Below are 15,168 nucleotides of genomic sequence, written 5' to 3'. Positions count from 1 at the left end.
TAAAAAGTGTGTTTCCTTCTTTCCATATATGCATGTGTCAGAATTCACAAGATCTGAACCTTCTGTTTTAAATTAAGGTTGAGTAAACTTCATGGCTCCACTCAGCTTAGCCCTTCAAATACCATCTTCTTCCCAGCTACTCATCTGACTTCAGATAAGAAAGTTAATCACTCTTCCTCATATTATCCCAAATTAAACAATTTCACTCACCCCAAAACATATTCATGCACCATGCATCTAACTTGCATAATTTATTTATGATTTTAAATTTCTTGGAATTTTTCAGATGAACAGGGTACAAATGTGTTAATTGAATCTTGTTCTCAATTAACGACAAGTGGATTATCCAATTGGTAGGTCATGCAGACACCCTGGGCTGCTTCTCTACCCCTTAACTGTAATTTGCAGACAGCTGTCCCCATCACTCTTCAGATGGCCCTTGTGCCATTAATAGCAAGGCAAGCTGGAGAGGGAGTCAGGGAGTGAGCTGTTTGGCTTTAGGACAGTTGGTTAATTAGAGAAAGAGATAATGCCGCCAGTTTGTCCACTAGTTCAACAAATATGTATTCAAGTTCTGCAACACACAAGGAGAACATCAAGATATAGTTGTAGACACACTCTCTACCCCTAGAGAAATAGAAATAAAAAGGAAAAGATAAGGTTTTTCCTATTATCACAGGTGGTACACAAATCTGATTCTGCACACGGATACTAGAAAGGCCTTTTCAACTCTTCACCACTGTTCCTCAGGGGTTTTCACACCCCAAGTTCCCCATAATGGCCAAGCTTGAGGCAACTTTTCCTGTACATGTGGCCTATAGCATCCTGGAGCTTCAGTTAAATCATGAGGGCGTGCGAGAATGTCAAAGTTTTAAGCTTCTCAGGCCTCTGACTTATTAACTCCCTGGAAAGAACCTAAAACAACAGAGCACTTTTTGTTGATGCTCAAGTTCAGTTTTAATCATAGGTTGGTTTTAAAGGTGTTTCTGAAAGAGGCAGAAGAGTGTCAAGATTGTTGGCCTTAGGGTTAAGGAAACCTGAGTTCTAGTCTTAGATTTGCTTCTAATCATGTAAGCTCTCTGACTTCAGTTTCCTCATCTATAAGATGAGGATAATGAGAGGGTCTACATCATAGAGCTGATGTGGAGATTAGAAGCTTTAAACCATGCCAAGGCTTAGAATAGTGCCTGGTTCAGGTTAATCACTCAAACACCATTAGCTCGGAATACTAACTAGCTATGGGCAAATCATTTACTCAAATTGGATTTCAGGTTCTTCCACTTCATGAGGAGGGTGAAAGGCATTTTGCTGAATGTTAGGTCTTCTTGAAAGCTCCTCAGAGGCCACTTTAGAAAAGGAAAGAGGGACAGTGAAGGGGTAGAATGATGGCAGGAGTACCACAACTCTTCCTTCCTTAACTCAAGCCATAGTAGCTATGCTGTTATGTATTTTACATACTTGTAGCCAATTTTATTTAATTGTAACATAACTTTGGGGAAAATAACTATGTTGATTTTTTTTAAGTTTGAAAAACACTGGGCCAGGCATTCCCAAAGTCTTTCTGAGCTCTGGAGTCATTTGATTTTTCAATACATGCATTAATTCACTTGTACCAGATATAAGATGTTATTAATATAAAAATGTTTTATGTTACCAAAGGACAAAATCATGTCTCTCTTCCAAAAACACAGGCACAAGAAGAGCCTTTAGTCATCTAATTAAATCTCTTTTATAGTTATTCCAAAGTGTTGGGGATCTACTTCTTTTCTTTCCTTTCTCTCTCTTTCTTTTTCTTAAAGGACTGGACCTTAAGATGTATTTCGTTTAGCAAAGGACTAATTTCTTCTCACACTGACAGAACATAATATAAAAAGACAGGCAAAGTGGAGATGAAGGCAAGATTAAGAAAAGTAACATGAAATTTTTCACATGAAAATATGAAATAATAATTCCATTGTGAAAGAAAAGCCTCGTAAATTATGGAGGATGTCAGGAAAATATTTTGTACTCCTTATAAATGTAAACTGTACTGTCTTAGAAAATTAATGTATGCCTTGGAAAGCTGTGCCTATGTGTCCGTGTCAATATTTACCTGCTGGATAATCAGGAGAATAAAAAGGCAAGTGTATAACTCATAACCAGACTTGAATGAATAACTCAAACTGTGCTAAATGTACTACTAGAAAGTCAGGAGAGGAGAAGGAATTCCTAGGTACTCCGTGGTTTAGGATTTTCAGAAGACAAAATGGTAAATGTGTGGATTAAGAAGGCCTCCATATCTTTGATCTGCCTTCCATCTAGAAATGAGATCTATATTCCTTTCTCTTGGCTCTGGGAAGGTCCTGTGACCTGTATCACCAACAGAATAGGGCAGAAGTCAAGATGTACCAGTTTCTGAGTCCAGGTCTTGAGAAATAGTAGCTTCTACTTCCTGTCCTTTAGAACACTAGTTCTGGGGGAAGAAGCTGATTACCCTGAGACGGCGTGCTGTGAAGAAGCCTGAGGACACCACATGGACAGGTCCTGAAAATTGAGATGCACATGGAGAGACAGAGAGGATAAAGGGTACAGAGGCGCCAGACATGTGAGTGGAGAAGCCATCTTGGAAGTGAATCCTATACAGATCACAGATGAGCATACCCGTTGAACCCTTTCTAAGTTCCTCACCCATAAAATTGTGAACAAAATAAAAGTTATTTTAAGCCACAAGGTTTTGGAGTACTTTGTTACGCAGTGATAGATAGCCTGAATAGCAGAGATTAGAAAGAGGGCATTTCAGAGTGGTATGAAGATGAAGAAAGAGGAACAAGGTTAGAAAAGGGGTACATCCTGTGAGGACGTAATTTCTTGGTTTTCTCTCCTTTGGATTACGGGGGAAAATTATATTTAACATACACCTATCAATATTCTCTTCAAAGTGGAAATTCCTTTGGTTACCCCAATTTTTAGTACTCTGAAAAACTAAACCCATGCAGCCTGGATTAAGGTATCATGGAAGGTAGAAGGACAGGTCAATAGAGAGAGAAGGAGTCAGCCCCACATTTGCTCCTCTACTGAGGATAATTCTTAGGACCCAGCCTCCCACAGAAAGAACTATGCCCAATGTTTCAGGTGGCAACCAGCCTGTTGGTCCACTCCAAATCTACAGCAGCATGTGGAAGCACACAACTCTGAGGGAGAGCTCTCTCCTGAACAAATCAGCTGTGCATATACAGTAGGCTTCTTTGTTTTCCAATATGCTGAAGAGAAGTAGGTGGTAAGGAGAGGGAAACTGACAGGTTACTTAAGAGTCTGTTTTGCTCTTATGCACACACTTTAATCCCTAGGAAGCCCGAAGATTTTTATGTGAGTGTATTCAGTGCAATAAATCTTTGGACCAGAAATCACAAAATGCTCCTGCCCTTGGCCTTCCTGTGTGTTGCATGTGCTCCTCTGAGGAGAAAAATGAGTCTCACAGTCTGCACATGGCTTCCACCATTTACCTTTCATTACTATGGCTTCTTCCAACTAACTGCTGTGATGGTCATCTAGTCTTTTAAAGTCTCTCAGGCAAGGAATCTGACTTTCCTACTCATTCTTTCATTTAGCCACTCAATAAATATTTGAGTTTTATTAAGTTCTAGGATGTTAAGGCTACAAACACGAATAAGGTCCACACCTTGTTCTGAATGTAGTCTTATAGAGATGGTGAGAAAAGTACATGAATAGCTCAAATAAAAAGCATAAAGTGATTAGTATCAAAAGACAGATTCTTTAAAAAGCACAGATTCCTTCAAAAAAGAATAAAACTAACATTTGCTGAGTAGTCCCTATGGAGCATATGTTTTAAATATATTATTCATACTCCTCCACCACCTTATAAGGAAGGTATTAGGATTTCTTTACTTTACATAAATAAAGCTTACATTTTAAAATGTTAAGTAATTTAAGGCCACAAGTAAATTAAAAACCTGTAACTTTCATTGTCTGACATAAAAATTCCATTTTCTTCCCATTAGCTGTCAAGCTTCCACAATGCTATAATTTCCAAACTGAAAACATTTTCTCTAAAACCATCTCATTTGACTTTTACAACAACACCATGAAGAAGGATGGCCTTCCCATTCCACTCTACAGAGGAGGGCAAAGGCTGGAGAGATAAAGTGACTTGTAAGCAGTGGCCAAGATCCAAATTCTATTCTGACCTGAGTATTCAGGTATTCAAGGTGGCTTCTCTCTCCCACTCCATGGTACTGTCTTTTCCAGACTGGGGAATTAGAAAAATTTCATGGCAAAGAATGCATTTGATCCTGGCCCTTGAAGAATGAATAAGATTTGGACAGTTGTTTACTGGAGCGTGAGAGCTGTTACAGGTAGAATATTTGCAGGTGCAGGAAACAATGAACTGGTGTCAAGAACAAAGTATCTTCGTTACTGACCAAGATAATGTGCTGCACAGAAAATATTACAACCAGATCAAAAAACACAATATACCACCTGCAGTGCCATATGCCCAGATATTGAAGAGGCTGCAAATATGGAATGTTCTCTTTGTAAGAATATCTGTGGTACATATAACTCCAGTACTCTTAGAAAACAGAGCCTGGGAATTCACGTGGAGTTATATTTTCCGTAACACCTAAATTTTACTACAAGTTGAGTCCCCTCCTTTAAAGGCTTCCAATCAAATATTCCTAGGGATACACAGTTGTTCAACACATGCCCACAAGCAATAATATTTAGGCTGAGAATTGCTTCTACTCTATCGGGCCTCAGAGCTTCTGACCTGGTCGGTGGGGACTAGAGCCTCCCCTCATACTCACTGGGTGCTGTCATTAATTCTGTAGAACCCACTGGGATGAAAGGGGTAGGAATCAAAGTGCCTCTTGCTTTTGAGATGCTCACTGTTAGAAGAACCCAAGACAGGGCTACTTGCTTCCCATCCGCCACCACCCTCCTTACACCTGACAGGGTGTTGAAAGATTCTTGCTGAAACTGTTCTTCCAGTTTTTGTTTTCCACCCCGGCCTTCAGGCATTAGCACAAGTGAGGCAAATGGCAAGTAACAGACACTTCTGTGTATCCATAATTCCTTATTGCTCACCCCAGACAGCTAAGCCTTTCTTAGCGTGTCAAGTTCAGTCCAGGGATCTTTCTACCTTCAGAATGAGTTCTCTGAAGAAAATCCTCAGAGCTCATCCAAATGGACTTCTGGTGGCCATTCCTGCCACATTGCTCAGGAAATACATATCAATTGTCAAAAAATGTATCAAGCGGCTATTCATCAAACTTGGTCATAAATGCTTAATTCTCACCTGAATTCAAATATGGTACCCTCTTGCCTACTTAATGCTGTATTTTTCTTCTTTGTGTAAATTTTTGGGATAACAGGAATTCTCTATTCCTGAGATATTTTCTACCACATGCCCAAATCACAAGTACAGATCTGAGCCACTAATGGAAACCATCTTAGAAGTCCGACCAGCAGGATAGTATGAGGAGTCGTCAAAGTCGACAGAGTTCAGGTTTTAAGTCTGAAGACAGGGCTTTGTTTGAATCTAGGCATCACCGTTTAGAGACTATGTAGCTTTAGACAAGTTTTTTAAACTGCACTGAATCTCAGCATATACCTTGTCAAATGTGAATAATTATAATATTGTCCATATTGCCTAGCCAACAGCATTACGGTATTAAAAAGGGCAGTGATTTCCTTACACCTTTATGTGCCAGGCACTGGTGATGGGCCCCTGACATCCATGTCTGATTGTGCTCATTTGTACACTGCAAAGGAAGTATTATTAACTACTGAGGCTTATTCTTTCCCCAAGAGCATACAGCTAGTACATGGCAGAGTATTTAAGTCAGATTTGTCTGATGGTAGAGCCATCCTCTTTTCACTACACATTGCTGCTTCTGTTATAAACATTGTTTTGCTTGTTACTGGTGTTTGTCTGCTGGACTAAGAGCTCTGGAAAGCAGTATCTAGGCCTTTCTTCTCAGTACCTACAGTGCTTAGAAGCACAAGGCCTGGCCAAATAAACAAAAAGTTTAACAAATAATTGATGGCTTTATGAACAAGTGAATAAACAAACAATGAATTGTTTCTGTTCTATTGTGAACTCTGGGATACATAAATAATTTGACACCGTCAGTACCTCGAAATGTGAAAAGGGCACCCTCAACATAAACAAATGCATTAAAGTCACCACAGACACACTTTTTAAAACATAGCAACTCTGACACTCATTGTCAACTAGAGCCAGTTCCATTAATCAGAGGGGAAAAAAAGCTTTTACATCCTACTGCCCAAGAAACAAAATTGATTTAATATCTTTTGAAATTTTTAAGTTATTTCAAAATCTCAGGTAAAAAAAAAAATCATGCATTGGTATTTTAAACTAAAGTAAGAAATCACGTATATGTTCATGCAGCGTTAAGGCTGTGATTTTCCAATAGTTCTGCATTCCTCTAAGTAAAATGCTATCTACATTTCACAACTGGTGGGTGTAAAGATTGTGAAACAAAGTTGGCATAATCCGTCAAACTCACAACCCATGCCAACTTTACTCACTTTCTGGAACACAGGAACTAGGTAAAATTTATGGGAAAATGTTTAAATCAAAACTGACTGCTACTGATGCATATCTCCTAGGAGAGGTAACTCTTTCCCCTGTGATTTCTTTAAGTCCTCATGCAGCATGAGGCATTATGTATTTAACTCTCTCCAGCAGGCGAAAGGGAAGGTTAGTGTTTTTGAGTACTACTATACATAGGCATAAAATGAGGTACTTCGTCCAATCAGCACAAGAACCATAAGAGACAGATGATCTATTCCCACTGTAAAGATGACAACACTGAAACTGGGAGAAGCTAAGTAACCTGATCAAGGTTGTACATTTAGTAAGTTATGAAACTGGGATTTGAATCCAGTCTGACTGATCCCAAAGCCTCAGCTGCTCCTCCAGAAGGAAAACGGATGGCTTAGCAGTACTAGAGATTTTTAAAACATTGAATTAAAAGTAAAACAGAAGGTGGAGTAAGAGAAAACGGTTGTTTGCATATTGTTCAGGATCAGGGATTTTAGAGAGAGAATGAGAAACTTAGCAGGAGTGGTAGGGGAGCAGCAATGATGCTTGAGACCGTTTCAAATAGGTCCACTGATTTCTGGTATTCTATATGCACTTTGGAAAGGGAGAGGGGATAAAGGTGCTTTAAAAATGCTTTTCAAGTACAACAGGTTTAAATGCATCCCTGGCTCTATTCACTCTGCAATAATATGATCTTTAGTCTTCTGAAGTTCAAGTGACTGTCAGTGGCATTTGACCTGCCTCTAACTTTGTTGCCAGTATAAAATGCAGGAGAAACACTGGGAAAGAGAAAACTCACTCACTGTTTAGTGCTGAACTCAGTCCTGAGAATCTCTCTTAGACATTCCTCACGCCTGACTACCTATTGGCTTCACTCTTGGCTACTCAGCTTGCACCTCTTTCTTCCATTTTTGCCCCAACTCAACGTTTAGACTTGATATTTTTATGCTTTTCCTAGCTGCAAGCTTGGTTTCCCTTGATAGTACTTGTAGATTTTTATTATGCCAGCTATTTTACTTCAAGATACCTCCTCACTTCCTTGCCTCATTTGCAAGAATCTTCTACCCTAGAACACCTGTTTGGGAAGCTATCCAACTTTGTTCACATCAGCCACCTGAGCAAGAAGAATACATTTGTTAATGACTTAGATCAAGAATTTTCAAACTTGGCTATATAATCGTGTGGGGAACTTAAAGAAAATATCGATGCATGGGACCTACTCCAGACAGATTAAACCACAATCTCTAAAGGTGGTGTTCAGGAAGAAATACAGTTCAGATCTTTCAACTACAGGGCAATGTTTACACTATGATGACTGTCTTGAAAAGCTCCTTGAGGCTGGTGTGCTAGAGAAACCTCTGTCAACCAGCGAGCACACGTTCTCATCTGAATTCAGTCTCTGCCTTAGGCTATTTTTCTGGCATGCCAACACCATGAATGGCAAGTTTAGTTGATAACATGAAAACTTTATGGCAATTGCTGTGTATCATTCAAAACAACCAGTCAGGTGATTGGCATTTTCCTATGTCAGGGGGGTGATTGATGCCCACTGACAGAGATGCAAGATGACTTAGCCTCTTGGTCAGTCTACCTGTTGGAAGGAGTAGCAGCATTTGAGGATAACCTGTATCTGCAGAAATAAGTGATGCTATTGCCAAATTCTACCCTTTTTCCCTACAACTCCTAAGGGCAGAAGTTGCAAACTCACATACCCACAGGAGTCAGGCAGGTAATGGAAGTGACTAAAGGGGTCCAAGTGATGACCCTGGCTGGCTAGAGAGCTCCTCACTGAGCAGATAATGCTCAGCTCCTCCTGACTGTTTTCAAGCAGGAATGTGGGTTTTATGCTGCCTCTGATTTGCTTCACTATTTTCTGCATAGTGATACATACAGATTCTTCCAATAGCAACTTGTGGTGACCACGTCATCTACTAAAAAAAATTTAAATCTAGAATTCAAAGTCCTCCATCAAATGACTTATACATCCCTAACCTCACTTATTTTTACTCTACAGTTTGGGTTTCTGACTTTTCGCCAATACACCTTTCTGACTCTGCACATGACTTGCTGATTTCCATCTCATCATTTTACTTCTGTTAGTCTTCCCAGCTGAAATGAGCTCTCCACCCCTTCTATTCCACTGATCTAGTACTTCACATCTTCTCTTACTTTCCACTTGTGTCACTAGTTCTCAAACCACCCACTCTCTTGTCACTGTCCCCCAAGAGCTTCCAAATGTTCTGTTCCTTTTGCTCAAGCCTAAAGTTGCATCCCCTTGAAAAACAGAAAGCCACCACCTAAAACTACCAAATGATCATCTCTGCCCTCTGACCTCATAAGGAACATCAATAACATTGTTATGTGAAGAAAAGTTACTGGAATAAGCACAGCATAGCTCTATTACAACCGGCTATATATTCAGTAATGATATAAATTGAGTCATATCCTTCATATACCTGTGATTTATACCACAATTTTGTGATATGAAGGTTATCCATAATGCATTTATATCCTGATTCCCAAACAACAGTGACCCAGGAAAAGTTTGACTGTTTCTCTGCATTAACATACAGCTCACAGACTTTTTTTTTTAAGGCCATAATCCTAAAAGTGTAACAGATTTATCAAGACATTGTCTTCCTGCTTCTTGTACCTTGCATCTTTGGGAGTATCTCCCCTCCACAAAACCTGTAGAAAACACCTTAAGAGAAAAAAATTTCAACACACCACCTAGACAAAATGAAAATTGTGATGACATTTGGATTGGCCTGTTCTTCAAATCATAAGTCATCATTAAAATTGCAACAGTTTGCTGCAGGCTGTGGAACAAAAACCACATTCACAGAAAGATATACAAGATGAAAAGGCAGAGGGCTATGTACCAGATGAAGGAACAAGATAAAATCCAAGAAAAACAACGAAGTGAACTGGATATATGCAACCTTCCAGAAAAACAATTCAGAAAAATGAGAGTGAAGATGATCCAGGACCTCGGAAAAAGAGTGGAGGCAAAGATGGAGAAGATGCAAGAAATGTTTAACAAACACCTAGAAGAATTAAAGAACAAACAAACAGAGATGAGCAATATAATAACTGAAATGAAAACTACACTAGAAGGAATCAATAGCAGAATAACTGAGGCAGAAAAACGGATAAGTAACCTGAAAGACAGAATGGTGGAATTCACTGCTGCAGAACAGAATAAAGAAAACAGAATGAAAAGAAATGAAGACAGCCTAAGAGACCTCTGGGACAACATTAAACGCAACAACATTTGCATTATAGGGGTCCCAGCAGGAGGAGAGAGAGAGAGAAAGGACTAGAGAAAATATTTGAAGAGATAATAGTCGAAAACTTCCCTAACATGGGAAAGGAAATAGCCACCAATAGTCCAGGAAGCACAGAGAGTCCTATACAGGAGAAACCCAAGGAGAAACATGCCGAGACACACAGTAATCAAATTGGCAAAAATTAAAGACACAGAAAAATTATTGAAAGCAGCAAGGGAAAAATGTCAAATAACATACAAGGGAACTCACATAAGGTTAACAGCTGATTTCTCAGCAGAAATTCTACAAGCCAGAAGGGACTGGCATGATATACATAAAGTGATGAAAGGGAAGAACCTACAACAAAGATTACTCTACCCAGCAAGGATCTCATTCAGATTCAATGGAGAAATCAAAAGCTTTACAGACAAGCAAAAACTAAGAGAATTCAGCACCACCAAACCAGCTCTACAACAAATGCTAAAGGAACTTCTCTAAGTGGGAAACATAAGAGAAGAAAAGGACCTAAAAAAACCAAACACAAAACAATTAAGAAAATGGTCATAGGAACATACATATTGATAATTACCTTAAATGTGAATGGATTAAATGCTCCAACCAAAAGACACAGTCTTGAAGAATGGATACAAAAACAAGACCCATATATATGCTGTCTACAAGAGACCCACTTCAGACCTAGGGATACATACAGACTGAAAGTGAGGGGACGGAAAAAGATATTTCATGCAAATGGAAATCAAAAGAAAGCTGGAATAGCAATACTCATATCAGATAAAATAGCCTTTAAAATAAGGAATGTCACAAGAGACAAGGAAGGCCACTGCATAATGATCAAGGGGTCAATCCAAGAAGAAGATATAACAATTGTAAATATATATGCACCCAACATAGGAGCACCTCAATACATAAAGCAACTACTAACAGCTATAAAGGAGGAAATCGACAGTAACACAATAATAGTGGGGGACTTTAACACCTCACTTACATCAATGGACAGATCATCCAAAATGAAAATATAAAGGAAACGGAAGCTTTAAATGACACAATAGACCGGATAGATTTAATTGATATTTATAGGACACTCCACCCAAAAACAGTAGATCACACTTTCTTCTCAAGTGTGCACAGAACATTCTCCAGGATAGATCACATCTTGGGTCACAAATCAAGCCTCAGTAAACATAAGAAAATTGAAATCATATCAAGCACCTTTTCTGACCACAACGCTATGAGATTAGAAATGAATTACAGGGAAAAAAATGTAAAAAACACAAACACATAGAGGCTAAACAATACATTACTAAATAACTAAGAGATCAAAGAGGAAATCAAAATATACCTAGAGACAAATGACAATGAAAACACGATGATCCAAAACCTACGGGATGCAGCAAAAGCAATTCTAAGAGGGAATTTTATAGCTATACAAGCCTACCTCAAGAAACAAGAAAAATCTCAAATAAACAATCTAAACTTAGACCTAAAGGAACTAGAGAAAGAAGAACAAACAAAACCCAAGTTAGCAGAAGAAAAGAAATCATAAAGAGCAGATCAGAAATAAATGAAATAGAAACAAAGAAAATAATAGCAAAGATCAATAAAACTAAAAGCTGATTCTTTGAGAAGATAAACAAAATTGATAAACCATTAGCCAGCCTTATCAAGAAAAGGAGGGAGAGGACTCAAATCAATAAAATTAGAAATGAAAAAGGAGAAGTTACAACAGACACCACAGAAATACAAAGCATCCTAAGAGACTACTACAAACACCTCTATGACAACAAAATGGACAACCTGGAAGAAATGGACAAATTCTTAGAAAGGTATAAACTTGCAAGACTGAACCAGGAAGAAACAGAAAATATGAACAGATGAATCATAAGTAATGAAATTGAAACTGTGATTAAAAATCTTCCAACAAACAAAAGTCCAGGACCAGATGGCTTCACAGGTGAATTCTATCAAACATTTAGAGAAGAACTAACACCCATCCTTCTCAAACTCTTCCAAAAAATTGCAGAGGAGGGAACACTCCAAAACTCATTCTATGAGGCCACCATCACCCTGACACTAAAACCAGACAAAGATACTACAAAAAAAGAAAATTACAGACCAATATCACTGATGAATATAGATGCAAAAATCCTCAACAAAATACTAGCAAACAGAATCCAACAACACATTAAAAGGATCATACACCAGGATCAAGTGGGATTTATCCCAGGGATGCAAGTAGTCTTCAATATATGCAAATCAATCAATGTGATACACCATATTAAAAAACTGAAGGATAAAAACCATGTGATCATCTCAATAGATGCAGAAAAAGCTTCTGACAAAATTCAACACCCATTTATGATAAAAACTCTCCAGAAAGTGGGCAAAGAGGGAAACTACCTCAACATAATAAAGGCCACATATGACAAACCCACAGCAAACATCAATCTGAATGGTGAAAAACTGAAAGCAATTCCTCTAAGATCAGGAACAAGACAAGGATGTCCACTCTCACCACTAGTATTCAACATAGTTTTGGAGTCCTAGCCACAGCAATCAGAGAAGAAAAAAACATAAAAGAAATACAAATTGGAAAAGAAGAAGTAAAACTGTCACTGTTTGCAGATGACATGATACTATACATAGAGGATCCTAAAAATGCCACTAGAAAACTACTAGGGCTAATCAATGAACTTGGTAAAGTTTCAGAATACAAAAGTAGTGCACAGAAGTGTCTTGCATTCCTATACACTAATGATGAAAAATCTAAAAGAGAAATTAAGGAAACACTCCCATTTACCATTGCAACAAAAAGAATAAAATACCCAGGAATAAACCTACCTAGGGAGACAAAAGACCTGTATGCATACAACTATAAGATACTGATGAAAGAAATTAAAATGATACCAACAGATGGAGAGATATACCATTCTTGGATTGGAAGAATCAATATTGTAAAAATGACTATACTACCCAAAGCAATCTACAGATTCAGTGTAATCCCTATCAAATTACTAATGGCATTTTTTACGGAACTGGAACAAAAAAATCTTAAAATTTGTATGGAGACACAAAAGACCCTGAATAGCCAAAGCAGTCTTGAGGGAAAAAAACGGAGCTGTAGGAATCAGACTCCTTGACTTCAGACAATACTACAAAGCTACAGTAATCAAGACAGTATGGTACTGGCACAAAAACAGAAACATAGATCAACGGAATCAGATAGACAGCCCAGAGATAAACCCACGCACCTATGGTCAACTAATCTATACAAAGGAGGCAAGGATATACAATGGACAAAAGACAGTCTCTTCAATAAGTGGTGCTGGGAAAACTGTACAGTTACATGTAAAAGAATGAAATTAGAACACTCCCTAACACCGTACACAAAAATAAACTCAAAATGGATTTGAGACCGAAATGTAAGATGGGACACTATAAAGCTCTTAGAGGAAAACATAAGAATACTCTTTGACATAAATCATAGCAAGATCTTTTTTGATCCATCTCCTAGGGTAATGGAAATAAAAACAAAAATAAACAAATGGGACCTATTGAAATTTCAAACCTTTTGCACAGCAAAGGAAACCATAAACAAGACGAAAAGACAACCTTCAGAATGGGAGAAAATATTTGCAAATGAATCAACGGACAAAGGATTAATCTCCAAAATATATAAACAGCTCATGCAGCTCAATATTAAAGAAACAAACAACTCAATCCAAAAATGGGCAGAAAACCTAAATAGACATTTCTCCAAAGAAGACATACAGATGGCCAAGAAGCACATGAAAAGCTGCTCAACAACACTAATTATTAGAGAAATGCAAATCAAAACTACAATGAGGTATCACCTCACACCAGTTAGAATGGGCATCATCAGAAAATACAAACAATAAATGCTGGAGAGGGTGTGGAGAAAAGGGAACCCTCTTGTACTGCTGGTGGGAGTGTAAACTGATACAGCCACTATGGAGAACAGTATGGAGGTTCCTTAAAAAACTAAAAATAGAACACACACACACAACACCCAGTGGAGTGGGCACTATTATTATCCCCTTTTTACAGAAGAGGAAGCTGAGGATAAAAAATATAAAGTGGGGCTTCCCTGGTGGCGCAGTGGTTGAGAGTCCGCCTGCCGATGCAGGGGACATGGGTTCGTACCCCAGTCTGGGAAGATCCCACATGCCACGGAGTGGCTGGGCCCGTGAGCCATAGCCATTGAGCCTGCGCGTCCGGAGCCTGTGCTCCGCAACGGGAGAGGCCACAACAGTGAGAGGCCCACATACCTCAAAAAAAAAAAAAAAAGAATCAAAATATATTTCTCTTAAAGTCATGAATCAATATACATAGCATTAAATTGATTGTTTTAAGCAACAGAATTCTAAAAATTGAATTTTGTTTTCAAGTATAATATTACATAAGTGTAGATCTAAATCAGGGAGAACACAAAATAAACATGGAAATTTTATTTTTGTCTTAAGCATCTTATTATTGAAGCTCAAAAAACGTCTTCTTATTTGTTTACTTTATGTCAGTATTTTTAAAACTCACAAAGTTTCAGGTTAAATTTCGCTTAGGCTTAGAAACAAGAGCACTGAACTTTTCTCTGCTAAGAAATAAGATATATTCAATGAAATAATACATATTTTTAAAAGACACAAATGAGCTTGATAATGTATTAGGGGCTCTCCAAATTATTTTTCAAAATATTTCACCCCTTTTTTTCAGACCAGTAGATTAAGCTATGCAAGTAATTATTTAACTTTTTTTTTGAAGATCTCAGATAACTTTTGTAGACTTTATATAGTGCAGTAAGATGTCTTCTCTTTACAGAAAGGAAAAAGCATGATTAACCCAGAGTATTGAAATAAGTCATTGGATGGCCTGAGTTTATCTGTTTTGCCAAAGGACTTCTAAGCAAGTCTGATGTATAAAGTTTTATCCAAATACTTTAAGTATATTTCAGATCACTGGGGCATTCCAAAATAGTGAACAGGTCTCAGTGATCTCAAAATAGAGCAAGCTAGGGGCTCTAGGGTAAACAAAAGGTCTGTAGAAGAGATTAAAAAGGGGTTTAGGGACAGTGTTAAGGGAAGTCAGTGCAACACCACAGAACAGACTGCAGCTGGTGCTTCTGGATCTCAGTACAAGCAGTTTGGGAGTTAAAAAAAAACAACACCCTACACCAACACATGCACATATACACTTCAGTACAATCAAGAGACAACATAGAGCAGTATTTCCTGAAGGCTGGCCTCTAACCATCAGAAACAAAACCACCTGTGCCACTTGTACCAAACCTATGAAATCAGA

Source organism: Globicephala melas, chromosome 7 (genome assembly GCF_963455315.2).
Source record: "Globicephala melas chromosome 7, mGloMel1.2, whole genome shotgun sequence".
Classification (NCBI taxonomy): domain Eukaryota; kingdom Metazoa; phylum Chordata; class Mammalia; order Artiodactyla; family Delphinidae; genus Globicephala; species Globicephala melas.
Note: the sequence above shows the minus strand (reverse complement) of the source record.